Here is a 27,692-nt window from a genome sequence, read left to right as displayed (position 1 = left end):
AACTATTCTACTTGCTCAGGAAAGTTAGGACTGGAGGAATTAAATAATCTATAAAAGCTTGTGCTGTTTTAAGGACTGAAACTTTGATTTAACTCAATGCCAGTTTTCCACTCAAAATTTGCATATAAACATATTGAAAATGGGGAGTAAATATAAAGTAAATTCACAAAATCCTGTCAACACATCTAATTAGGATATAAACATTTTCTTCCATGCATCTTTTGCAATGCCTAAGTGGCTTTTTCTGGGCTTTTAATGGTCTTTAGGCTCACATATATCCATCTTTTTATTGTAGACTGCACTTTTTAAGCAAAGGCCATTTTTAAATACACTTTTAGATTAAAAAGAGAAAGAGAAAGAGAAAATAGTACAGACAGAATCCATATACCCTTATACCCAGTCTCTGCTGTTATGAATATCTTATATTAATATGGCATACTTGTTATAGTTAATGAACCAATATTGGTTCAATATAGTTAATGAACCAGATCATTATTAACTAAAGTACACAGTTTATTCAAATTTCCACAATTTTTACCAGTGTCCTTTTTGTATTCCAGGATTTCACCCAGGATATCACATATATGTGTCGTGTCTTCTTGGACCCCTCTTGGCTATGACACTTTCTCAGATTTTCCTTATTTCTGATGACCTTAACAGTTTTGAGATGTACTAGTCAGGTACTGTAGAATGTCTCTCAACTGGTGTCTGTCTGGTGTATATAATTAGACTAGTTTTGAGGAAAAATATCAGAGAGGTAAAAGCACATTTTCATCACATCTTATCAAGATTACAAGCAATCAATATGACTTATGACTGTTGATGTTGACCTTGATCCTTTGGCTGAGGTAATGCTTTACAGAATTCTTTACTTCTAAAGTTACTCCTCCCCCCTCTTTTTATACTACCTTTTTTGGAAAGCAGTTACTATATACAACCATATTGAAGGACTAGAGAGTTATGCTCCACCCCCTCCTTTAGGTCAAATTATCTGCATAAATTATTTGGAATTCTGTGTAGGATATTTGTCTCTTCTCTTCCATTTATTAATTTACTCTGTAATTAATTACCTTTTTAATTGTTTAAGTTTATTTATTTTGAGAGAGAAAGAGACAGCACACGTAGGGGAGAGGCAGAGAGAGAGAGGGAGAGAATCCCAAGCAGGCTCCTTGCTGCCAGCACAAAGCCTGACATGGGGCTCAAACTCATGAAACTATGAGATCATGACCTGAGCCAAAACCAAGAGTCAGATGCTTAACCGACTGAGCCACCCAGGCACCCCTCAATAATTCATTTATTAAGTATGGTCTCATATTCATTATGTACATCGGGTTTTTATTCAACATTATTTAGTTGCTCAATATGTTTTACATATGGCCATTAGAACCATTTTTTTTGTTGGTTCTTATACCCCTTTGACTACCCCTATTAGTGAGAGTTTTTTCTTTTTTCTTTAACACAAAATGCTCCAGGCTCATTTCTAATTTCCCTGCACAAGTGCTAGAGTCAGCCAGTTCTCCAAGGAGCTCTAGTTCCTTTTCTTGGAGAATAGTGTAATAAACCAATATGTGGGTGTCAGTTGAGCCCAAAGGTGTATTTGAAATCATGGGTTCAGTGCATTTTGTCCTGCTACAATGATATTTGTGTAGTGCAAATATATTATGAATGATAATCAGTAGTGTTTTTTTAATAATATGTTGCTCTGCCTAAAATGAAGATTTCTCCTTACATATTCTGAGAGATGATACTCACCATCTCATTTTATATGGAAGCGGTGTATTAGATGTATGAAGAGCAGTATTGTGATTCCCCAGGGATTTACTCCCCTTTTGTCTTAATAACTCTTTGCTCACTTTAGTTTTTCAAATGCTCCTTTCACTTTCAGGACCCACATACTTGACAAACAAAATATAAGGAAAGGTCAATAGCCTCTTACCTGACTGAGGTCAGGCCCTTGGGTACTCTACTCAATTGAAGAGGAAGCACCAACTCTATAGCTTTTATATCTTCTTCTAGATAGCTAGAATATTTTCATCTAAAAATACATTTTCTGATTTTGTAAAATTTACCCTCATCAGAGAGATTTTAAGAAAGAGCAAATGAGTTTTCTGTGAGAAGAAAGAGAGGCTGAGAAAGGGGCACACTATACCCTAAGTTTCAGGGAAGGTTGTAATATATGCCAAAAGCAGAACAGTAGAAATTTCTGCTCCCAGGTGTGAACTATAGAAATTATGTGAAAATGCTGGATTGTGTGTCTATATTTGTGCCAGTACCATACTGTTTTGATCACTACAGCTTTGTAACATAACTTGAAGTCTGGAATTGTGATGCCTCCAGCTTTGCTTTTCCTTTTCAAGGTTGTGTTGGCTATTTAGGGTCTTTTGTGGTTCATACAAAGTTTAGGATTGTGTGTTCTAGCTCGGTGAAAACGCTGACAGTATTTTGATAGGCTTTGCCTTAAATGTATAGATTGCTTTGGGTAGTATCAACATTTTAACAACATTTGTTCTTCCAATCCATGAGTATGCAATGTTTTTTCCATTTGTTTGTGTCATCTTAAACTTCTTTACCAGTGTTTTATGGTTTTTAGAGTACGGGTCTTTCACCAATTTGGTTAGGTTTATTCATATCTACCTTACTGTTTTTAGTACAATTATAAATGGGAATGATTCCTCAATTTCTCTTTCTCTTGAAAGAGTATGCAGAAATGCAAAAAGATTTCTGTACATTGATTTTATATCCTGTGGCTTTACTGAATTCATTTATCATTTCTAGCAGTTTTTTTAAATGTTTATTTATTTTTGAGAGAGAGAGAGGGCTGGGGAGAGAGAGAGCATGAGTGGGGAAGGGGCAGAGAGAGAGGCAGACACAGAATACAAAGCAGGCCCCAGTCTCTGAGCTGTCAGCACAGAGCCTGACATGGGGCTTGAACTCATGGACAGTGAGATCATGACCTGAGCCAAAGTCAGACACATTTCTAGTAGTTTTTTGGTAGAATCTTTTGGGTTTCCTGTATACAGCATCATGTCATTTGCAACCAGTGGAAGTTGTGACTTTGTTGCTAATTTGGATGCCTTTTATTTATGTTGTCTGATTACTGTGGCTAGGACTTAGTACTATGTTAAATAACAGTGGTTAGAGTGGACATCCCAGTCTTTGTGATTATAGAGGAAAACCTCTCAGTTTTTCCCCCCTAAGGATTATATCAGCTGTAAGTTTTTCATAAATGACCTTTATTATGTCAAGGTATGTTCCCTTCAAACCTACTTTATTGAGGGTTTTTATCATGAATGGACACTGTACTTTGTGAAGTGCTTTTCTGCATCTATTGAAATGATCATAAGGCTCTTATCCTTTCTTTTATTAATATGATGTATCATATTGATTGATTTATGAATATTTAATTAATTTTCCAACCTAGGAATAAATCACACTTGATCTTGGTGAATGATTTTGTGAAATGTATTGTTGGATTTGTGTTGCTAGTATTTTACTGAGAATTTTTGCATCCATGTTCATCAGGGATATTGGCCTGTAGTTCTCTTTTTTAGTGGAGTCTTTATCTGGGTTTGGTACGAGGGTAATGTTGTCCTTATAGAATGAATTTGGAAGTTTTCCTTCCTTTTCTATTTTTTGGAGTAGTTTGAAAAGAATAGGTATTAACCTTTTAAATGTTTGATAGACACATAGATCAATGGTACAGAATAGAAACCCAGAAATGAACCCACACTTATATGATCAAATAATATTTGAAAAAGCAGGAAAGAATATCCATTCAACAAATGGTGCTGGGAAAACTGAACAGCAACTTCCAAAAAAATGAAACTGGACCATTTTCTTAAACCATACGCAAAAATAAATTCAAGACAGATTAAAGATCTGCACGTGAGACCTGAAAGCCTAAAAATACTAGAGAAGAACACAGGCAGTAATCTCTTTGACCTCTTTCTAGATATGTCTATGGAAGCATGGGAAACAAAAGCAAAAATAAAAAGTTTCCATCAAAATAAAAAGTTTCTGTATGGCAAAGTATACAATCAACAAAACTAAAAGACAACCTACTGAATGGGAAAAAATATTTGCAAATGACATACCTGATAAAGGGTTAGTATCCAAAATGTATAAAGAACTTGGGGTACCTGGATGGCTCAGTTTGTTAAGCATCTGCCTTTGGCTCAGGTCATGATCTCACATTCGTGAGTCTGAGCCCCAGGTGGGGCTCTCTGCTGTCAATGCAAAGTCTGCTTTGGATGCTCTGCCCCCTCTCTCTCTCTGCCCCTACCCCACTCATACTCTCTCTCTCTTTAAAACAAATAAACTCAAAAAATATAAAGAACTTATCAAACTCAACACCCAAAAAACCAAATAACCCAATTTTAAAATGGGCAAAAGAGGGGTGCCTAGGTGTCTCAGTCGGTTAAGTGTCCAACTTCAGCTCAGATCATAATCTTGCAGTCTATGAGTTCAAGCCCCATGTCAGGCACTGTGCTGATACCTCAGAGCCTGAAGCCTGCTTTGGTTTCTGTGTCTCCCTCTCTCTCTCTGCCCTCCCCTGCATGCACTGTGTCTCTCTCTCTCAAAAGTAAACAGACATTTAAAAAAATGGACAGAAGACATGAATAGCCATTTTTCCAAAGAACTCATCCAGATAGCCAATAGACACGTGAAAAGATCACTGATCATTGGGAAAATACAAATCATAACAACAATGAGATGCCACCTTACACCTGTAGGAATGGTTAAAATCAAAAACACAAGAAACAACAGGTGTTGGTGAGAATGTGGAGAAAGGGGAACCCCCCACTACTGATAGGAATGCAAACTGGGTACAGCCACGCTGGAAAACAGTAGAGAGGTTCTTCAAAAAGTTAAAAATAGAACTACCCTGTGAACCAGCAATTGCACTACTAAGTATTTACCCATAATACTAATTTAAAGGCTTACATGCCTTTTAATGCATGTTTATAGCAGCATTATCTACAATAGCCAAATTATGGAAACAGACCTAGTGTCAATCGACTGATGAATGGATCAAGAAGATATGGTACATATACAATGGAAATAACTCAGTAATAAAAAAAGAATGAAATCTTGCTATTTGAAACAACATGGATGGAAGCTAGAGTGTATTACACTAAGCAAAATAAGTCAATCAGAGAAAGACAAATACAAAATGATTTCATTCATATGTGGAATTTAAGAAACAAAACAAATGAGCAGAAAAAAAGAAAGGGGCAAACCAAGAAACAGACTTTTAACTATAGAGAACTGATGATTACCAGAGGGGAGGAATTTGGGGGAATGGGTTAAATAGGTGATGGAGATTAAGGAGTGCACTAACCAGTGATGAGTACTGGTTGTTGTACGGACAAAGTATTGAATCACTATATTGTACACCTGAAACTAATATTACACTGTGTTTTAACTGGAATTTAAATAAAAACAAAAAAACTTAAATAGAGTGGTAGATTACCAATTTTTCTCTGGAGATTTCCTACTTGAAGAATGAAAATAACAAAAGAAATCTCTAATGAGAGCTTACAATGAACTTTCACAATACTGGAGCTACAGATATTTTCATCTTTACTATAAAAAGGTGAATAGCATTCAATCTTAAAATATTTGTTCTTGTGTGTCTGGCTGGCTCCATCCAGTTGGTGAAGCACGCAACTCCTGATCTCAGGGCTGTGAGTTCAAGCCCTGTGTTAGACACAGAGATTACTTTTAAAAAAGTTACATAAAAATATTTGTTTTTCCTTCATGCTTATGTGAAATTACTCATGTTTGTAATCTATTCAATGTATTATCCTGGACTTTCATCCCTCGTTTACATGCTAAATCTGTTCAATGCTCTTAAAAGAGATGATAGCTATAAAAACAGAGTTCCAGGGGTACCTGGGTAGCTCAGTGGGTTGAGCATCCGACTCCTGCTCAGGTCATGACTTGCGGTTGACGAGTTCCAGCCCTGCTTCAGGCTCTGTGCTGACAGCTCAGAGCCTGGAGCCTGCTTTGGATTCTGTCTCCCTCGCTCTCTGCCCTTCCCCCACTCATGCTCTGTCTCTGTCTCAAAAATAAATAAAACATTAAAAAATTTATTACAAATCAGAGTTCCAACACAGGTATGCCAGTTTTGTTCTTTTAGGCTAAAGGAATATAGGAAAAATACTAATGTGAAATTTTATTTTTAATTTAATTTACGATACATAGGTTTTCAGATGGTATTTCTAAGTGCCAACTTAAATGCTATAGGTATTTTAAATACAGTAGAATACAAATTTCATTTTCAGGAATTTAATTCCTAAAAAGAGATAATATCCATAGTGTAATTATTTACTTAATTCTATGCATATGTATGTATATATATGTCTACTTACCTATCTATTCATTTATCATCTATCATTTAACTACTATATATGTGTGTGTGTGTATATATATATATATATATATATATATATATATATATCCACTTGCAGTCTAAATTTAATTCTTTGTTTAACCATCCCCTAAAATACAATTGACTAGGATATTTTATGCTTTCAGTAACCCTGATGTTGTCACAGGCTACAGTTACTTAATAGGATAAACAAATTTTTCCAAAAAAAATTTTTTACCAAGTCAATTCTGAGATACAGTATAGTCCACTTCTGACTTTTCCAATATTGATTTGGTTGTCCTAGCCAGTAACTACCTATAATTTTATCTTAGTATCCTCAATTTGATATCAGAGAATTGATCTAGGTTACGTTTGAATCTCTTAGAGTACTAGCATTCTATGAATGGGCTTAGTTCTTTGAGTCTATTCTCTCCATGAACAGAATCAATCAAAAGGAAAAATTATCCTTTAACAAAAAATTACCTCATGTCTTTCCCATTCATACAATATTTCAATTGCAATTTTCTTCACTGTAGGGTATAAACAGGCATGACCAAGAATAAGAACCAACTGAAAAATCATGCCTTTCAAATGAAAGGTTTAGGTTTTTCCCTTGGTACATGGAACAATTTAGGTAAAAGTTATTTTTGCAAGGAAAAAATGATTCTCTCCTTTGCCTAAGTTTATTCCATTCATGTATTCTGGATGTCCTTAATATTTTAGAAGCAATCAATAGCAGATGATATCTCTTAGATCCTTTACTCAAGAGAACCAACTTTATCTTCATTTTATGCAGAGTCAATGCTCTATTTAACTCTAAATTATTTATTATGTACCATTTGGGATGTAGAGGAAGCTGTGTTTTAGAAAATGAGGGTCATGTAAAATAAATTAATTCTAAATTATTATTCATGTTTGTCTCACATAGGCTTGGATTTACTCTGAAGTACCACAGAGCAGCAAATAAGAACAAAGTGCTTCCTTGGAGTAAAATTTCTAAGCAGATTTCTGGGGCGCCTGGGTGGTTCAGTAGATTGAGTGTCTGACTCTTGGTTTCAGCTTAGGTCATGATCTCGCAGTTCATGGGTTTGAGTCCTGTATCAGCCTCTGTGCTGACAACAGGGAGCCTGCTTAGGATTCTCTCTCTCCCTCCCTCTCTGTCCCTCCTGATGTCTCTCTTTCTCTTTCTCTCTCTCTCAAAAATAAACTTAAAAAATGGAAAAAAAAAATTCTAAGCAGATTTCTGAACCTGAGAGACAAGAGTGTGACTACACTAACCTCTGTTGTTTGTGGGTGCATCTAGAATCCAAGAATTATAATGAATCAAAGTAGAACAGAACACTAAGTATATTCTGATTGTGATCATGAAAACCTAACTGGTGCTTGGAACATAGCAGACACTCAAAACATTTTTGAGTAAATGAATGCACACAAAATGAATAAATGATTGAAATCGTTTCATCCTCCTTGGTTAAAAATTGCTTTGTGATGTTACCGCTTTTGATAGATGTAAGACATATTAATATCTATAAGAAATTCAAAGCTTCATTACTGTGATTGCTATTTTGTTTGGTAGTAGTTGTGTTCTTAAGTACACTGGCAAAATGCTTTGAACTTCCTTGAGGTAATGTGCTATATAGTCATACACTTTAATTATAAAACCATCTCTTTAGCAAAACAGACAATTATTTTCTTAGAATTTCTCTGAAACTGCAAAACTTCCTCTAGAATTTTCATTCTGCATTCTGTAATCAGAGTTATAGAAATAATGTATGCCAGAGGAAGTCATGATTAGAATCTTGCTGTTTTCAAGGCACCCATGGATTATATAGCCTACTGACTACAGAAAGCAAGCAGGAAGTCCTCTCTTGCAAAAATTGAGAATTTGATTCAGTTACAAAGTAACAACATTTAAAAAGAAACAATCCTGGGGCCTCTGGGTGGCTCAGACAACCATCTGACTATTGATTTCCACTCAGGTCACCATCTCACCATTAATGAGATCAAGCCCCACGTTGGAGTCTGTGCTGACAGCATGGAGCCTGCTTTGGATTCTCTCCCCTCCTCTCTCCTTCCCTCCTATTCTCTCTCTCCCCACCACCTGTCCCAAGATAAAAAACATAAAAAAAATAAATAAAAAGAGACAATCTTCATCAAACTGTCCATAATATACAAACTAAAAAGTCAGCATTATTACACAAAGTCTCTAAACTAGAGACTTACTTGGATTTCACCAGTTTTTACACTGATGTCCCCTTTCTTTCCCAGGATTCATTCCAAGATACAAATTGCATTTTGTCATTATCTAGAATCTTCCAGCCTGTTATTGTTTTCTGGTTTTTATAACCTTGAATGATCTGAAGAGCACTGGTTAGATATTTTGTAAAATGTCTTTCATTTGAATGTATCTTTTAGTTTCTCCTGATTAGAACGGAGTAATTGGTTTGGGAGAAGAACGCCACAGAATTGAAGGGTTTTTCTCACCACATCAGAGAGTATCAGATGCTAATGTGACTTTTCTCTGGTGATGTTAACCTTGAGAACTCAGCTAAGGTGCTATCTGTCAAGGTTACCCACTACACACTTATTATTTTTCTCTTGCCACACTTTCTTCTTTGGAAGTTAATCACTAAGTCTAGCTCACACTCACAGAGAAGAAAATCCATTTCCTCCTCTTTGAAGGGGTATATAAATATATACTATATTCATATTTATATATTTTAAATTCCTCTATAAGGAACATGTATCTCTTCCCCATTTATACCTATCCATTCATTTATTTATCTCACTATGTACTGATCAATATTTGTTGTATTCTTACAGTGATTTCAATATTATCATAGTTTATTTTGTTGAGTGCTTCCTTAATTTCTGTCACTACAAGATGGATCCAGACTCATCTTATATTTTCCTTGACCCAATCCTAGAAGCAGTAATTCTACCCAAGAGCTCTGTTTTCTTTTATTAGAGAACGATATGTACAAATCAAAAACTGGGTTCTGGGTATGCACATTCTTACTGGGTATCACTGATTCTAGCCCAAGAGAACTGGATATAGGCATAATGTACATAAGAAAATTTTCAGAAAGGAAAATAGAGTCATTGTTAGTAAAAAAAAATCCAATTTATAACAATAATAATCAGCATAGAAGTTTGATTTATATTTTCAAATGGTTAACTTCTTGGTCATATTGCTCCATGGGTTTTTACTTAATATAAAAATGATGTTCAAATCTCCAGCCTTGACATCTACAATGAGATTCAGACTCACTTACGTAGCTATTTCGTTATCAAAAAAAAATCACTTTTTATGTTTCTTATTCATCTCAAAAGTAGCTGGTTAAAAAAAATTCATTATGTACCAACATCCCTATGGTCTTCACTAATGGCACTCAAGACAGAAATCTAAAATTTGGGGTGCCTGGGTGGCTCTCTTGATTTCAGCTCAGGTTGTGATCTCACATTTCATGAGTTTGGACACCACATTGGGCTCCATGTGGAAAGCATGGATGCTACTTGGGATTCTCTGTCTCCCTCTTGTCTCTCCCTCTCTCTCAAAAATAAACAAACTAATAATAATCAAATAAAATCCATATCCCCATCTCTTTTTCAAACCTTTATATGTATTTACTTACCAAGTTCTCAGAGTTTATCCATTAAATATTTTTTTTTTCAACGTTTATTTATTTTTGGGACAGAGAGAGACAGAGCATGAACAGGGGAGGGGCAGAGAGAGAGGGAGACACAGAATCGGAAACAGGCTCCAGGCTCTGAGCCATCAGCCCAGAGCCTGACGCGGGGCTCGAACTCAATCCATTAAATATTTTTAATGTATATATGACTTTCTATTCTTGTACTTGGTCCACATCTTTCCCATTTCCTCCAGTGACAATTGCAATAATGCCCCCCTCAACACTGCCACCACCACCAACTAGCCTCCCGTCATCTAGACTTGAAACCTTTAAATATCCCCTTCACACTGTGGCTACAGTGATTACTATAATCCAAAGGCGTAACTTTGAGAATCCTCTGCCATAATTATTTCATAGCTCCCGTCCCTTCCCCATTAGGCCATTATTGTCACAATTGGGCACAAACATTTGGCACAAAAGATCTTTAGTTACTCAGCCCTGCCTACTTTTCTAGTTCCATCCCCTCAATGCCTTTTGTTTTACCCTTTATATTCTGGCAGTATACATTTTTCCCAAATGCATTATCTGCTTTATGCTTATATAAATTGGTTAATGGAAAAACACTCTTCCTATCTTTCTTCATCTTGGTCTATGTTTATCAGACTTGAGTTTAATGCCCGTATCATTTCCCCCCAGAAACTTTCTTCAAGTCCCTAGATTGGAAAAATATCCTTCCTTCTGGGCTCCCCTAGCTGTCAGACCATGCATCTATCATAGCAATTACAATGTTTTATTAAAATGATCTGATCAGGGGCGCCTGGGTGGCTCAGTCAGTTGAGCATCCGACTTCGGCTCAAGCCATGATCTTGTTGTTTGTGGGTTCAAGCCCTGTGTCGGGCTCTGTGCTGACAGCTCAGAGCCTGGAGCCTGCTTCAGATTCTGTGTCTCCTCCTCTCTCTGCCCCTCCCATGCTAATGCTTTGTCTCTCTCAATAATAAATAAACGTTAAGAAAAAAAAAAATTTTAAATGATCTGATCAGATCATGTGTCTGCTTCCCTTACCAAACTATGAGCTCCCTTAGGGTAGAGGACATGTTCCTATTCTTCATCTTTATAACCTTAGTTCCTGGCACATCCCTTACCCATTGAGGACATTCAGCAAGTGTTTACACAAGTTGAGGAACGGGAATAATCTAATTTCAAATCCACTTTCTGATCCTTAAACCTTACTACTCCCCTTATGCCATTTCATCTTCTATCAGTAAGATTATATTAGGTGATTTGTTAAATAGAAAACTATTATTGAAATAATTATAGAAAATGTACAGTGCTTCACTGCTTGATATAATACCTTTCCATTGGTTTATAACAAGCAGTCACCCATTATGTTCAGTAGGATGACGATAGCTGAGATTTTCATAAATATAAAAAAGAGATTAGGGCTCCAGTCATTCATTTTCAACCCACGTAACTTTGTCCACATCACTTATTCATTTTTTACAGCTGATGGGACTGAAGATTTTTCCTGAGTATTGATTGAAATAAATATAGTTAACCCTTTAACAACACAAAGGTTAGGGGTGCTGACCCCCATTCAGTTGAAAATCTGTATATAACTTTAGCCTCACTCAACTAATAGCCTACTGTGGACCAAAAGCCTTACCAATAACATAAATAGTCAATTAATACATATTAGGTATGTTACATGTATTACATACTACATTCTTATAATAAAGTAAGCTAGAGAAAAGTGTTCATAAAATCATAGGGAAGAGAAAAAAACATTAAGTACTGTACAAAATCAGCATATTTGTGGACCCACACAGTTCATATCAGTGTTGTTCAAGGGACTTGAGAAAGTCCAATAGAAGCTATGTTTTTCATTGGTAAAAAGAAGTGGTTATTTTTATTATTAGTATTGAGTAATGTCTTATTTCAGCTGAAGTATAACGGTACCTGTCATAAATTCCTAAAGAAAATGAATACTATGCAAATTAATCTTTCTGGAGAAAGCCATCACCTCTTTTAGGGAAGTGCTGTGAGAATCTCAAAAGACTATTTGGGTTCTGTTTTATTTTGTTTTGCTTTTTGGCAGGGTCTTAGAGATTCTTTGTGGAGATTCACTGAAAGAAAATATTCTATGGTTGAAATTATCATAGCTCAGCACAGTTCCTTGTAGACTTTTAACCACTTACATTTTCTGTAAATTATATAGTACATTCTTTTAGGAACCCTAAATGCTTAGAGCACTTAGATTTTAATGGTAATAACATAAATTTGCATAAGTTGAAATGACCTGAAGTATAATGATATAATATCTTTAATCATACTTGAATAAATGACTCCAAATGTGGTAATAGTTAAAATACATAGAACATGTATTATGGTAAACACTTCATATTGTTTCAATTTAAGCTTAAATTAACCTTTGGGAATTTCTATTATTCCCCTCCTATCAATGTGAAAACTAAGTCTGAGAGAGATTAAGTAATTTGACATTAGTCATATAGACAGTGAATAATGGTGGCATCAGGAATTTAATCTGTCTCCAGAGCCCATGTACTCAAATCACTATTTTGGGGGCTCTGCTGGATGTCAAGAATACAAGTTCAAATTATTGCAAAGAGTGAGGGGAGGGATGGGTGGGTCTTTATTCTTGAATATCTATTAAAGTTACTACATTGAAACTTCCAGGGAAGATGGCAGAGTAGGAGGATTCTCAGCTCACCTTGCTCCACAGATACAACTAGATAACACATCCATATCAATGTAAATAACCAAGAAACGACCTGAAGACTGGCAGAACAGACTCTACACAGCTAAATGTAGAGAAAAGTCCACATTAAAGAGGATTGGAAGGGGGAGAGGTATGGATGGGAGATAAATGAAACTGCAGTATTGTCTACTGGAGGGAAAAACACCACAGATGCAGAGAGGGGAAAGAGAGACTCACACCAGGAACCCCAGGCATGAGAGATCCATACTGGGGTGAGAAATCCCCATATTTGGCTTTGAAAACAAGAGACACTCAACTTCAAGAGTTCTTATAATCAGTGGAGCTTACCACTTGGAACTTTAAAAATCGGTAGACTTAGCTCTGAAAGAGCTGAGGGCACTAGGAAACTGAGTCCTGACCCTTAATGAGACAGCACAATAAACAGCCCCAATGAGATACAGCATATAGTTTGAAAAATACCTGGGGTATACGGGAGGGAGATTGTTTACTAATTTCAGAGGGTGTACTGGAGGGGGAAAGATCTTTGTGAGTCTCACCTAAGAACAAAAGAGCTGGCAATCACCATTTCCCTCCCCTGCCCCAGCCTAAATACATAAATACCTGTGGGAACCAGTGCAGATCCAAAGCTCTCCACCTAACTTGCTAACAGCACACCTCACCTCTATGAACTTACATGCATTTGCCCCCTCCAACCCTGTGGGCCTCCACAGGAGTTTTCCCAGACAGCAGCAGGCCCCCTCCCACAGCAAGCAGCATAGACCTTGCTAGCACCACATGCCTCATGTTCTCCTGCAAACCTGCACACTCCAATATATCCTTGGCCAGAGTCTATCTAAAGGTGTGCCACATCCTGATAGTGGGCCAGCAGCTCCGACAGGGGCCAGCACCACACCAAAGTAATTCTTGTCTCAAGGAGAGAGGAAGATAATCACACTCATCTGTCCCACTGCAGGATCAGCAATGAGCTGGGGCAGACATCAGGTCTAACTGTAGACCCCAACCACCAATGAGAGCTTCTCAGAGACTAAAACAAAAAAAAATGCCTACAGTTCCATGCTACAACATGATGTGACACAACTGAAGGTGTGTCAACTGAAGGTGGCTCCAGACTAACCCAAGAACACCACAGGGACCAAACTCTGCCCACAACCAGCAGACTACATTGAAGGAAAAAGTGGTTTGACCACAAGAGTGGGGTGCACACAACACACACAGGGGACACTTCTAAAGCACCAGGTTCTGGTAAATGGGGGACATTGCACAGCAGGACACTATAGGACCTCTTTTTCATAAGGCCACTACTTTCAAGAGGAGGAGATACTGCTGACTTTCCTATCACATAGAAGCAGACACAAGAGAGTTATACAAAATGGATATATCCCAAATTAAAGAACAGGACAAAATCACAGCAAAAGTGCTTTAGAAAATGGATATAAGTAATATTTCTGATAAATAATTTATAGAAATGGTCAAAGATACTCACTGGATATCAGAAAAGAGCAGAGAACCTCAATGAGACCCTCAACAGAGAGAGAGAAAACATAAAAAAAGAACCAATCAGAGATGAAGAACTCAGTAAGTGAAATTAAAAATACATTAGATGGGGGTGCCTGGGTAACTCAGCCAGTTAAGCATCCATCTCTTGATTTCGGCTCAGGTCATAATCTTGCAGTTTGTGGGGTTGAGCCCTGAATTAGTCTCCATGTTAAAAGTGTGGAGCCTGCTTGGGATCCTCTCTCTCCCTGTCTGCCCCTCCCTTGCTCATGCTCTCTTTCTCTCTGTCTCTCAAACTAAATCAAAATTAAAAAAAAAATACCTTAGGTGGAATAAATAGTAGAATGGAGGAAGCAGAAGAATCGATCAGCCACTGGCAGGACAGAGTAATGGAAAGTAATCAAGCTGAACAGGAGAGAGAAAAATAATAATAAATCAAAATAGACTAAGGGAACTCAGCGACACCATCAAGTGTAATAATATTTGCATCAAAGGGAGAACACAAGAAAAAGAGGGAAAATGTATTTGAAGAAATAATAGCTAAAAATTAACTGAATCTGGGGAAGGAAACAGAAATCCAGATCTAGAAAGCACAGAAAGCCCCCAACAAAATCAACTGAAGGAAGCCCACACCAAGATGCATAGTAATTAAAATGGAAAAGAATAATGATAGAGAATTTTAAAAGTAGCAAGAGGAAACAAAACAAAACAAAACAGTTACTCGTGAGTGAAACTGCCTAAGGCTATCAGCTGATTTTTCAGCAGAAACTTTGTAGGCAAGAAAAGAGGGCCATGATATAATAAAAGTGCAGAAAGAAAAAGAAAAGAAAAGAAAAGAAAAGAAAAGAAAAGAAAAGAAAAGAAAACTGCAACCCAAATTCTCTATCCAGCAAGGCCAAAGAGTTTCCCAGACAAACAAACATTAAGGAATTCATCGCTACTAAACAAGTCTTGCAATAAATGTTAAAGGGTATTCTGTGAGTGGAAAGGAAAGACCATAAGCAGGAGTAAGAAAGTAGGAACCACAAAAGCAGTAAAATTATGTACATCTATAAAAATAAATCAAAAACATGGGAGGGAGGCAGGAGAGGGGTAAAGAATGAGTTCACACTTAAGTGAAAATCTACTTAATATACATTGCTATATGAGTAAGATGTTATAAATAAAACTAATGGTAACTACAGATCAAAAATTAATAGATATGCAAAAAATAAAGAGAAAGTAATCCAAGTACGTCACTAAAGAAATCTAGCAAACTGTGATAAAAGAGAGCAACGGAAGAAAGGAACAAAGAAGAACTATAAACATAAGGATAAAACAAACAACAAAATGCCAATAAATACATATTTGTCAATAATCACTTTGAATGTAAATGACTAAATGCTCCAATAAAGAGACATAAGATGATGGGGCACCTGGGTGGTTCAGTCAGCTAAGCGTCTGATTCAACTTAGGTCATGATCTCATGGTTAGTGGGTTTGAGCCCCATGTCAGGCTCTGTGTTGACAGCTCAGAACCTGAAGCCTGATTCAGAGTCTGTGTCTCCTTCTCTCTCTGCCCCTCCTCCACTCACATTCTGTTTCTCTTTCACTCTCTCTCAAAATTAAATGAACATTTAAAAAATAAAAGAGACATATGATGACAGAATGGATTAAAAAAAAAAAGATCCAGCTGTATATACTACCTACAAGAGACTCATTTCAGTACTAAAGACAAATCTGATCAAAACTGAACGGATGAAAAAACATTTATCAAACAATGGAAGTTAAAAAAAAAAAAAAGCCAGGGTACCAATACTTATATTGGACAAAACAGACTTTAAAACAGACTATAACAGGAGACAAAGAAAGACACTATATAATAATAAAGGCAATATTCCAACAAGAATATATGACAATTGTAAACATTTACGCATCCTAAATGGGAGTACCCAAATACATAAAACACCTAATAACAAATATAAATGAAGTAATTAACATTAATGCAATAATAGCACGAGAGTTTAACACCCCACTTTTATCAATGGATAGATCATCCAGATGAAAATCAACAATGAAATGGTACTGGATGAGATGGATGTAACAGATATACTCAGAAAATCCCATCCTAAAACAGCAGAAAATGCATTTTTTTTCAAATGGACATGGAACCTTACCCAGAAGTGATCATGTGTTAGGCCACAAAATAAGTCTCAAGAAATTCAATACAATGCAATCATACAATGTATCTTTTCCTACCACAGAGATATAAAACTAGAAATCAAACATGAGAAAAAATCTGGAAAGAATACAAATATATGGAGGTTAAATAACATACTACTAAACAATGAATGGATCAGCCAAGAAATCAAAGAAAAAATTAGAAAAAATACATGGAGACAAAGGAAAATGAAAACACAATAGTCCAAAATCTTTGGATGCAACAAAATCTATTATAAGAGGGAAGTTTATAGCAGTACAGGCATATATTAAAAAGGCAGCAAAATCTCAAATAAATAACCTAATCTTACATCTTGTTGAGCTACAAAAAGGACAAACCAAACCCAAAACCAGTAGAAGGAAATAATAAAGATTAGAGAAAAATAAAACAGAAAGTTAAAAAAAAGAGAGAGAAAGATCAATGAATCCAGGAGCTGATCTTTTGAAAAGGTCACCAAAATTAATAAACCTTTAGTCAGATATGAAAGAGAAAAAGAGAGAAACACTCAAAGAAAATCAGAAATGAAAGAGGAGAGACACAAACCAACAACACAGAAATACAAAGGATTTTAAGAGAACATTATGAAAAACTTTATGTCAACGAATTGGAAAACCTAGAAGAAATGGATAAATTCCTAGAAACAAATAACCCCCCAAAACTGAATCAGGAAGAAATAGAAAATTCCAACACACCAATTATCAGCAATCAAATTGAAATAGTAATCAAAAAACTCCCAACAAACAAAAGTCCAGGACCACATGGCTTCACAGGTGAATTTCACCAAACTTTTAAAAGAGAGTTAATATCTATTTTTCTTAAATTATTCCAAAACATAGAAGAGGAAGAAAAACTTCCAAATTTATTAAGTAGTCCATGGTTACCCAGATACCAAAAGCCCATAAAGACACCACAAAAAAAGACCTACAGGCCAATATCTGCAGAACACAGATAAAAAAATTCTCAACAAAATATTGATAACCCCAATTCAATATTACAAAAATCATTCACCACAATCAGGTGGGATTTATTCCAAGATACAAGTTCAATATTTGCAAATCAACCAATGTGATGTATCACATCAACAAGAGCTAGGAAAAGAAACATACGATCATCTCAACAGATGCAGAAAAATCGTTTGACAAAGTAGAACTGCCAGTCATGACAAAAACACTCAACAAAATAGGTTTAGAAGGAACAGCTAACATCATACACAATGATGAAAACTGAAAGCATTTCCTTTAAGATCATAAACAAGACAAGGATGACCACTCTCACCACTTTTATGCAAAATAGTACTGGAAGTCCTAGCCACAGCACTCAGATAAGAAAAAGAAATAAAAGGCATCTGGATTGGTAAGAAAGTAGGAAAATTTTCATGATTTGCAGATCACATGACACCGCATAGAGAAAACCCTAAGACTCCACCAAAAATATGCTAGAACTGATAAATGAATTCTGTAAGGTCACAGGATATAAAATCAATGTACAGAAATCGGTTGCATATCTATACACTAGTAGTAATGAGGTAGCTGAAAGAGAAATTAAGAAAACAATCTCCTTTACAATTGTACCAAAAATAATAAAATACCTAGGACTAGCTTAACCAAGCAGGTGGAAGATCTATACTCTGAAAGCCATAAAACACTGATGAAAGAAATTGAAGATGACACAAAGAAATGAAAAGACATTCATTCCATGCCCATAGATTTAAAGAACAAATGTTGTTAGAATTTCTGTTCTACCCAAAGCAATTAACAGATTGAGTGCAATCCCTATCAAAATACCATAGCACTTTTCACAAACTAGAACAAATAATCCTAAAATTTGTATGGAACCACAAAAGATCCTGAATAGCCTAAACAATTCTGGAAAAGAAGAGCAAAACTGAAGGTGCTCCAATCTCAGATATCAAAATATATAACAAAACTGTAGTAATCAAAACAGTATGGTACTAGCACAAAAATAGACACATAGATCAATAGAACAGAATAGAAAGCCCAGAAATAAACCCATGACTATATGGTCAATTATCTTTGACAAAGCAAAAAAGAATATCCGGTGAGAAAAAGACAGTCACATCAACAAATGGCTTTGGGAAAATTGGACAGCTACATGCAAAAGAATGAAACTGGACCACTTTCTCACATAACATACAAAAATAAACTCAAAATGGATTAAGGCATAAATGTGAGACCCTGAAACCATAAAAATCCTATAAAAGAGCACAGGCAATAATGTTTCTGACATTGGCCACAGCAAACATTTTTCTAGATATATCTCCCGAGGCAAGGGAAACAAAGGCAAAAATAAACTATTGGTTCTGTAACAAAATAAAAAGCTTCTGCACAACAAAGGAAACAGTCAACAAAACTAAAAGACAACAGATATAATGGGAGAAGATATTTGCAAATGACATACCGAATAAAGGGTTAGTGTCCAAAATACATAAAGAACTGATATAATTCAACACACACACACACACACACACACACACACACACACAAAAGAATCCATTTAAAAATTGAGAAGAACAGACATATCTCCAAAGAAGACAAATGGTCAACAGACACATGAAAACTTGCTCAACATCACTCATCATCAGGGAAATACAAATCAAAATGACAATAAGATATCAACCGACACCTGTCAGAATGGCTAACATCAAAAATACAAGGAATAACAAGTGTTGGTGAAGCTGTGGAGAAAAAGAAACCCTCATTTACTGTTGGTGGGAATGCAAAATGGTACAGTCACTATGGAAAACAGTATGGAGTTTCTTCAAAAAATAAAAAATGGAATTACCATATGAGCCTGTATTCCACTACTGGGTGTTTAACAAAAAATATGGAAACAATAATTTAAAAAGATATATGCATCCCTATGTTTATTGCAGCATTTTTTACAGTAGCCAAATTATGGAAGGAAACCATGTGTCCACTGATAGATGGATAAAAAAGATGTATTATATATATAATATACATACAAAATCTATAATATATATAGATGTGTTATATACATATAATTATCCATAAAAATAATATTTGTCAGCCATAAAAATAAAATCTTGCCATTTGCAAAAACATGGAAAGAGCTACAGAGTGTAATGTTAAGTGAAATAAATCATTCAAAGACAAACATCATATGATTTCACTCATACGTGAAACTTAAGAAAAAACCTCAAATGAACAAAGGAGAAAAAGGGGGGGGGCAAACCAAGAAACACTCTTAACCATAGAAAGCAAACCGATAGTTAAGAGAGGGGAGGTGGGCAGAGGTGGAGGGGAATGAGTTAAATAGATGACGGGGATTAAGGAGTGCTCTTGTTGTGATGAGCACCAGGTGATGTATGGAAGTGTTGAATCACTATATTGTACACCTGAAACTAATATTACCCTGTATGTTGCCTATACTGGAATTAAAATGATAATAAAGTAATTAAATTACTTCCTTATGGGCAGTTTCCTAGTGTTTTGTTGACACTGAAATAGAACACACTTATTTTGCATGTGATTACTGTATTAACATGAAACTACCTGGAGACTGTACTTCCCTTTGCTTCCTCGTAACTTTAATGTCCACTTGCACTTCAATCCTAGAAGATCATAAGTATCAAATTCTCCTAAAGTTGCACCCAGCTGGAAAATATGTACTTTATGAGCATGATAACATTATTTAACAGCACTGTATTCTCAGTTATGTGTCTCATAGGACTATAAATTTGAGACCTGTAGTACACTAGATGTATAATATTGTAAAAGTTGTCTTCCGTAGAAATTTCTAAACAATACCCTTGATTTATTGATGTTATGAAAAGAGAATATTCACATCCCCATCAATTTGATGACTAAAACATTAATTATAACCAAAATATGAACAAAGTCTGTTAAAAAATTGTGATTTTGTAATTAAGTATCAATCAATATATAATCTAACTCAGTGTAAGACAAAAAAAAATGTAAGATTTATAGGCTCTGAAAATTCTCTAGTGAACCATTTAAAAATTGAAGCATGAAAACACTATAGATCCACAGGGAAAATTCACAGGAAGAGGACAGTGAAAAAATAAGATAAAAAAGTGAACTTAAAAATATCCTTCATAGTTACCGTTGGACAAAATGTATTTTTAAATTGCAAGAAATTATCACAGCTAATATAAATAATGAACAGGTAAATGCCATCTTTTATCATTCATCACATGTTCTTTTTTCCAAGTGATGACAGATCATCGTCTCTTAAAGCAATATGTGATTATATACACTGATATCACTGTTCTCTTACAAAGGAAGACAAATAACAAAAAGACAGATATGACTCCTACTAAATTTTGGTGACAATTGGATTCTGAAGAATAAGTGTCTATTCTAATTTTTCTTAAAAATTACTTTTCAAATTGGTGAAATTAATTCTATTTATGGAGGGGAATGGTGTTATCGAATGTGGCCCCTACAGATGATGAGTGACTTCTAATACAACATTTTATGGCAGAACCCAGAACAAACCAAAGTGGTACTTGGTCCCACGTTGGTAAGTGGGGAGAAAAAGTCTTTATGATGGGTCAGGAAGGCCAAACAACATAGTTCTATTTATCACACAGCAATGCGACCATTACGTACATAGCCAATCAAGATAATTCTGCTTATTAGATATTATAATTTAATCTAGTGATTGGGTTAGGCAGCTAATCTGCAGAATAAGCATGGACAGAAGGTCCTAACTCATTCAATAGATTTGCTTCATGCTTCATCTATAGGCCATGAGAGATGCTGTGCTTATCTCAAGCAGCAAGAGGGGCCCTGCCAAGCTCCTTCAGGGGAACCACACTTAGCATCTCGGCAACAAGCAGCCATAGTTTTAAACCATGCCTGTGAAGATCTGTGGTTTATCTTGATTTACTTTGTGTAACCATTAGCAGGATATTCCTAAGGTACAAGAACAGCTTAAGACAGGTCATTTTCTGGGTCTGAGAACACTCAAAAACTTTCTGTATCAATTAATAGTAATTGCTTCTTTTCTTTTGCCATTTCAGTTTACAAAAGGTTTCACAGGAACGTACTGCTTTCAGAGACCAAGTGAAACCTATAAGTGATTGTTTCATGGATTTCTGTGTGCTCTTGAAGTCTACTGAGATGAAAGATCTCACAGTAAGTTTCAAACAGAAATTAAGTTTAATGTTCAAAACCATTATATATTATATTATATTATAGTAAGAAAGACATCATAAATCCAAGACAGCACAGAGGGCATTACCTTTCAAAGGAAGTTTTTATGCTTGTTTTTGTTTGTTTTTGTTCTTATGGGGGAAAAAAGAAACAAAAAACTTAATTTTGGGGAACAATTTGTAAAATGGTTTCCAGCAGTAATTACATATTAAGATCTAGTTTACCCCAGCTTTAGCTTTCCTTTTATAGTTGATTACCTAATTACTCTCATCATTAGATTTGAGAAACGTGAGAATAAACCAGAATCAACTGAAAAATTTGAGTTAAGAAAAATAGGATAGAGGATCCTGGGAAGATGGCGGCGTAGGGGGACGCTGGGCTCACCGCGCGTCCTGCTGATCACTTAGATTCCACCTACACCTGCCTAAATAACCCAGAAAACCGCCAGAAGACTAGCAGAACAGAGTCTCTGGAGCCAAGCGCAGATGAGAGGCCCACGGAAGAGGGTAGGAAGGGCGGCGAGGTGGTGCGCACTCCACGGACTGGCGGGAGGAAGCCGGGGCGGAGAGGCAGGCCGCCGGCCAGGCAGAGCCCCCAGGTCTGGCTTGCAAAAGTGGTGGGCCCTGATGGAGTGTGTTTCGACAGCAAATGGGACTTGACATCTGGAAGGTTATAAGCTAACAGCTCTGCTCGGAGAACGGGAGGGCTGGGACAACGGGAGGGAGAGTTGTTGAGCCCCGGACTACAGAGCTCAGTTTGGCAGGGAACAAAGGCACTCGCCAGCACCATCTCCCTCGCCCATCCCCAGCCAAAATCCCAAAGGGAACCAGTTCCTGCCAGGGAACTTGCTTGCTCCGTGCAAACACCCAACTCTGTGCTTCTGCAGATCCATCCATCCGGCGGGTCTGACTCCCTCCCTGTGCCGCAGGGCCTCTCCTGAAGCGGATCTCCAAAGGAAAAGCAAGCTGAGCCTGCCCCTCCCGCCCCTGTGCACCTTGCCGATCCACCCCAGCTAATACACCAGATCCCCAGCACCACAAGCCTGGCAGAGTGCAAGTAGCCCAGACGGGCCACACCACCCCACAGTGAATTCCGCCCCTAGGAGAGGGGAAGAGAAGGCACACACCAATCTGACTGTGGCCCCATCAGTGGGCTGGGGGCAGACATCAGGTCTGACTGCAGCCCCGCCCACCAATACAAGTTATTCAAGACAGCACAGGGGACGTGCCACTCCAGGGACTAACCAAAATGATGAAACATGAGAATTCCCCTCAAAAAAACGTCCAGGAAATAACAACAGCTAACGAACTGATCAAAAATGATTTAAACAATATACCAGAAAGTGAATTTAGAATAATAGTCATAAAATTAATCGCTGGACTTGAAAACAGTATAAAGGACAGCAGAGAATCTCTTGCTACAGAGATCAAGGGACTAAGGAACAGCCAGGAGGAGCTAAAAAATGCTTTCAATGAGTTGCAAAATAAAATGGAGACAACTATGGCTCGGATTAAAGAGGCAGAGGAGAGAATAGGTGAACTAGAAGATAAAATTATGGAAAAGAAGAAGCTGAGAAAAAGAGAGATAAAAAAATCCAGGAGTATGAGGGGAAAATTAGAGAACTAAGTGATGCACTAAGGAGAAATAATATACACATGATTGGTATTCCAGAGGAGGAAGAGAGAGGGAAAGGTGCTGAAGGTGTACTTGAAGAAATAATAGCTGAGAACTTCCTGGATCTGGGGAAGGAAAAAGGCATTGAAATCCAAGAGGCACAGAGAACTCCCTTCAGACGTAACTTGAATCGATCTTCTGCATGACATATCATAGTGAAACTGGCAAAATACAAGGACAAAAAGAAAATTCTGAAAGCAGCTAGAGATAAACGTGCTCTAACATATAAAGGGAGACCTATAAGACTTGCAACTGATCTCTCTACTGAAACGTGGCAGGCCAGAAAGGAATGGCAGGAAATCTTCAATGTGATGAACAGAAAAAATATGCAGCCAAGAATCCTTTATCCAGCAAGTCTGTCATTTAGAATAGAAGGAGAGATAAAGGTCTTCCCAAACAAACAAAAACTGAAGGAATTCGTCACCACTAAACCAGCCCTACAAGAGATCCTAAGGGGGGATCCTGTGAGACAAAGTACCAGAGACATCGCTACAAGCATGAAACCTACGGACATCACAATGACTCTAAACCCATATCTTTCTATAATAACATCGAATGTCAATGGACTAAATGCGCCAACCAAAAGACACAGGGTATCAGAATGGATAAAAAAACAAGACCCATCTATTTGCTGTCTACAAGAGACTCATTTTAGACCTGAGGACACCTTCAGATTGAGAGTGAGGGGATGGAAAACTATTTATGATGCTACTGGAAGCCAAAAGAAAGCTGGAGTAGCCATAGTTATATCAGACAAACTAGACTTTAAATTAAAGGCTGTAACAAGAGATGAAGAAAGGCATTATATAATAATCACAGGGTCTATCCATCAGGAAGAGCTAACAATTATAAATGTCTATGCACCAAATACAGGAGCCCACAAATATATAAAACAATTACTCACAAACATAAGCAACCGTATTGATAAAAATGTGGTAATTGCAGGGGACTTTAACACTCCACTTACAGAAATGGATAGATCATCTAGACACACGGTCAATAAAGAAACAAGGGCCCTGAATGATACATTGGATCAGATGGACTTGACAGCTATATTTAGAACTCTGCATCCCAAAGCGACACAATATACTTTCTTCTCGAGTGCACATGGAACATTCTCCAAGATAGATCACATACTGGGTCACAAAACAGCCCTTCATAAGTATACAAGAATTGAAATCATACCATGCATACTTTCAGATCACAATGCTATGAAGCTTGAAATCAACCACAGGAAAAAGTCTGGAAAACCTCCAAAAGCATGGAGGTTAAAGAACACCCTACTAAAGAATGAATGGGTCAACCAGGCAATTAGAGAAGAAATTAAAAAAATGGATGGAAACAAATGAAAATGAAAATACAACAATCCAAACGCTTTGGGATGCAGCGAAGGCAGTCCTGAGAGGAAAATACATTGCAATCCAGGCCTATCTCAAGAAACAAGAAAAATCTCCAATACAAAACCTAACAGCATACCTAAAGGAAATAGAAGCGGAACAGCAAAGGCAGCCTACACCCAGCAGAAGAAGAGAAATAATAAAGATCAGAGCAGAAATAAATAATATAGAATCTAAAAAAACTGTAGAGCAGATCAACAAAACCAAGAGTTGGTTTTTTGAAAAAATAAACAAAATTGATAAACCTCTAGCCAGGCTTCTCAAAAAGAAAAGGGAGATGACCCAAATAGATAAAATCATGAATGAAAATGGAATTATTACAACCAATCCCTCAGAGATACAAGCAATTATCAGGGAATACTATGAAGAATTATATGCCAACAAACTGGACAACCTGGAAGAAATGGACAAATTCCTAAACACCCACACGCTTCCAAACTCAATCACGAAGAAATAGAAAGCTTGAACAGACCCATAACCAACGAAGCAATTGAATCAGTCATCAAAATCTCCCAAAAAATAAGAGTCCAGGACCAGATGGCTTCCCAGGGAAGTTCTACCAAACGTTTAATGCAGAGATAATACCTATCCTTCTCAAGCTATTCCAAAAAATAGAAAGGGAAGGAAAACTTCCAGATTCATTCTATGAAGCCAGTATTACTTTGATTCCTAAACCAGACAGTGACCCAGTAAAAAAAGAGAACTACAGGGGCGCCTGGATGGCGCAGTCGGTTAAGCGTCCGACTTCAGCCAGGTCACGATCTCGCGGTCCGTGAGTTCGAGCCCCGCGTCAGGCTCTGGGCTGATGGCTCGGAGCCTGGAGCCTGTTTCCGATTCTGTGTCTCCCTCTCTCTCTGCCCCTCCCCCGTTCATGCTCTGTCTCTCTCTGTCCCAAAAATAAATAAAAACATTGAAAAAAAAAAAAGAGAACTACAGGCCAATATCCCTGATGAATATGGATGCAAATATTCTCAATAAAATACTAGCAAATTGAATTCAACAGCATATACAAAGAATTATTCACCATGATCAAGTGGGATTCATTCCTGGGCTGCAGGGCTGGTTCAACATTCGCAAATCAATCAACGTGATACATCACCTTAATAAAAGAAAAGAATCATATGATCCTGTCAATCGATGCAGAAAAGGCCTTTGACAAAATTCAGCACCCTTTCTTAATAAAAACCCTCGAGAGAGTCGGGATAGAAAGAACATACTTAAAGATCATAAAAGCCATTCATGAAAAGCCCACAGCTAACATCATCCTCAACGGGGAAAAACTGAGAGCTTTTTCCCTGAGATCAGGAACATGACAGGGATGTCCCCTCTCACCGCTGTTGTTTAACATAGTGTTGGAAGTTCTAGCATCGGCAATCAGACAACAAAAGGAAAACAAAGGCATCAAAATTGGAAAAGATGAAGTCAAGCTTTCACTCTTTGCAGATGACATGATATTATACATGGAAAATCCAATAGACTCTACCAGAAGTCTGCTAGTACTGATACATGAATTCAGCAAAGTCACAGGATACAAAATCAATGTACAGAAATCAGTTGCATTTTTATACACTAATAATGAAGCAACAGAAAGACAAATAAAGAAACTGTTCCCATTCACAATTGCACCAAAAAGCATAAAATACCTAGGAATAAATCTAACCAAAGATGTAAAAGATCTGTATGCTGAAAACTATAGAAAGCTTATGAAGGAAATTGAAGAAGATATAAAGAAATGGAAAAACATTCCATTCTCATGGATTAGAAGAATAAATATTGTCAAAATGTCAATACTACCCAAAGCTATCTACACATTCAATGCAATCCCAATCAAAATTGCACCAGCATTCTTCTTGAATCTAGAACCAGCAATCCTAAAGTATGTATGGAACCACAAAAGGCTCCAAATAGCCAAAGTAATTTTGAAGAAGAAGATCAAAGCAGGAGGCATCACAATCCCAGACTTTAGCCTCTACTACAAAGCTGTAATCATCAAGACAGCATGGTATTGGCAAAAAAACAGACACGTAGACCAATGGAATAGAATAGAAACCCCAGAACTACACCCACAAATGTATGGCCAACTAATCTTTGACAAAGCAGGAAAGAATATTCAATGGAAAAAAAGACAGTCTCTTTAACAAATGGTGTTGGGACAACTGGACAGAAACATGCAGAAGGATGAAACTAGACCACTTTCTCACACCATTCACAAAAACAAACTCAAAATGGATAAAGGACCTGAATGTGAGACAGGAAACCATCAAAACCCTAGAGGAGAAAACAGGAAAAAACCTCTCTGACCTCAGTCACAACAATTTCTTACTTGACACATCCCCAAAGGCAAGGGAATTAAAAGCAAAAATGAACTACTGGGACCTTATGAAGATAAAAAGCTTCTGCACAGCAAAGGAAACAACCAACAAAACTAAAAGGCAACCAACGGAATGGGAAAAGATATTTGCAAATGACATATCAGACAAAGGGCTAGTATCCAAAATCTATAAAGAGCTCACCAAACTCCACACCCGAAAAACAAATAACCCAGTGAAGAAATGGGCAGAAAACATGAATAGACACTTCTCTAAAGAAGACATCCGGATGGCCAACAGGCACATGAAAAGATGCTCAACGTCGCTCCTCATCAGGGAAATACAAATCAAAACCACACTGAGATATCACCTCACGCCAGTCAGAGTGGCCAAAATGAACAAATCAGGAGACTATGGATGCTGGAGAGGATGTGGAGAAACGGGAACCCTCTTGCACTGTTGGTGGGAATGCAAATTGGTGCAGCCACTCTGGAAAACAGTGTGGAGGTTCCTCAAAAAATTAAAAATAGACCTACCCTATGACCCAGCAGTAGCACTGCTAGGAATTTACCCAAGGGATACAGGAGTACTGATGCATAGGGGCACTTGTACCCCAATGTTTATAGCAGCACTCCCAACAATAGCCAAATTATGGAAAGAGCCTAAATGTACATCAACTGATGAATGGATAAAGAAATTGTGGTTTAGGGGCGCCTGG

At 37.0% G+C, this 27,692-nt stretch overlaps 1 protein-coding gene across 2 annotated transcripts in view; it reads right to left on the bottom strand.

Annotated features, from left to right (window-relative positions):
- The window catches only part of XIRP2 (xin actin binding repeat containing 2), a 693,081-nt gene that overhangs the window by 400,220 nt on the left and 265,169 nt on the right, over positions 1-27,692 (bottom strand). The window lies entirely within an intron of this gene.

This window comes from Felis catus, chromosome C1 (assembly GCF_018350175.1).
Source record: "Felis catus isolate Fca126 chromosome C1, F.catus_Fca126_mat1.0, whole genome shotgun sequence".
Lineage (NCBI taxonomy): Eukaryota > Metazoa > Chordata > Mammalia > Carnivora > Felidae > Felis > Felis catus.
This window is presented reverse-complemented; position numbering and strand designations above follow the sequence as displayed.